Raw genomic sequence first — 284 nt, forward strand, 5'->3', positions numbered from 1 at the left:
AGAGGAGGGTAGGGAGAGGTAACTGTGGTTGATACTTAAAGTGAAAAAAAAAAAACTTTCTAAATAATAAAAAAAAGAACTTTCAAAGTCAAGTCAATTTGAATTTTCTTAAGTTAGATTAAAATACAAATGAAGTCATCTTATACTTTGTGTTTTTCTATTCACTTGAGCATTTTTTACATCATTCTGCCAGATGGTTAAAAGTAATTCTAACCCCTGTGCTGTTTATGTGATGGCCACATTTCGAATGTGTACATAATTAGAAGAGTACAGTAGTAACATTC

This window comes from Peromyscus maniculatus, chromosome 4 (genome assembly GCF_049852395.1).
Source record: "Peromyscus maniculatus bairdii isolate BWxNUB_F1_BW_parent chromosome 4, HU_Pman_BW_mat_3.1, whole genome shotgun sequence".
Taxonomy (NCBI): Eukaryota; Metazoa; Chordata; class Mammalia; order Rodentia; family Cricetidae; genus Peromyscus; species Peromyscus maniculatus.